Raw genomic sequence first — 1256 nt, 5'->3', positions numbered from 1 at the left:
AATATCCCTTGACAATTACTAACAATAACATCTATGCCCTCATCTGGAGCAATTATATTACTATAACTTACTTTTAGGACCTCTTGCCTTACATTAAGTAGGCTTGCCAATTAGCTTTATAATTTATAGTGTGTTAGAAAATACTTTTAGCTAACAATTCTTCCAAAATTAATGTCAATCATACTTGTTATTATAGTTTTTATCCTAAAGGACTAGTCACTAATACATCAAAATTCATTCCCATATAAAGGAATAGCAACAGAACATATAGTTCTAACACTAGCATACAACTAAGTAGTGCTAGGATAAAATAATAACTAATTGTTTCTTTCAAAAATTAAGAACTTACCAGCAACTACATCCGAAGTTTCTGTTCTTTCTCCTTAGCTCATAGTAGACGCTCTGACTGATGTACTACTATGTTCGGGTTGATTCACTGTGTTATGGTTATGAGGAGTACCAACTCTATTTCTATCTCGACCTTTACTGACTGTCTGTGAACTTTGGAGAGTAGATCGAGGTGCTCTAGTATAATCTTTAACAAAGTGTCCAAGCTTTCCATAATTGTAGCAGGCTCCAGAGGCCTTACGATAAATACCTCCATGTAGCTTACCACAAACATAGCAGAAACAGGGAGAACAGGAACTTCTGGTTGTTCAACGACTATATCTTGGTATTCTCTGCCCTGATGATCTGCCTCTGTCATATTCCTGAGCTCGGGGTTCCTCAAATTCTTTTCTCTTTCCCAAATTACTGTTCGAGCTCTGACCCATAGGTTTCTCACTCTTCTCTATTTCACACTGCCCTTGTGAGGGTTGGGTTTGTGCTTGAGCTTGAACTGACAGAGTATCAGCCATTTGTTGAAAAAAAGTGGTCATTTGCTGGGCCATTTGTGTAGTAATTTGTACCGGTAAAACTGGTACAGTCGGGCCTTCGATACTTTGTGGGGCTGGGGCCTCAACTTATACTTCTACCATCACAGACTGTTCTATTGTCTCATTCTTCTTTTCCATGTCTTTTCACAAGATTTTCTATTCCTGTACAACCAACACAAGGAGATTTCTCCATTAGTTCATATTTATGATGTAAATACACTATATATATATATATATATATATCAAACATTTGAGTAGTTATAGTTACCGACAAAAAGATTTCAAATTCACAGTTCGAAATTTACTTTAAAACCATTGCTCTAATACCACAAAACATGTCACACCCTACTTTTCTGTAAGATGTAACATGATCCCGTAGTA

Source organism: Hevea brasiliensis, chromosome 12, assembly GCF_030052815.1.
Source record: "Hevea brasiliensis isolate MT/VB/25A 57/8 chromosome 12, ASM3005281v1, whole genome shotgun sequence".
Lineage (NCBI taxonomy): Eukaryota > Viridiplantae > Streptophyta > Magnoliopsida > Malpighiales > Euphorbiaceae > Hevea > Hevea brasiliensis.
Note: the sequence above shows the minus strand (reverse complement) of the source record.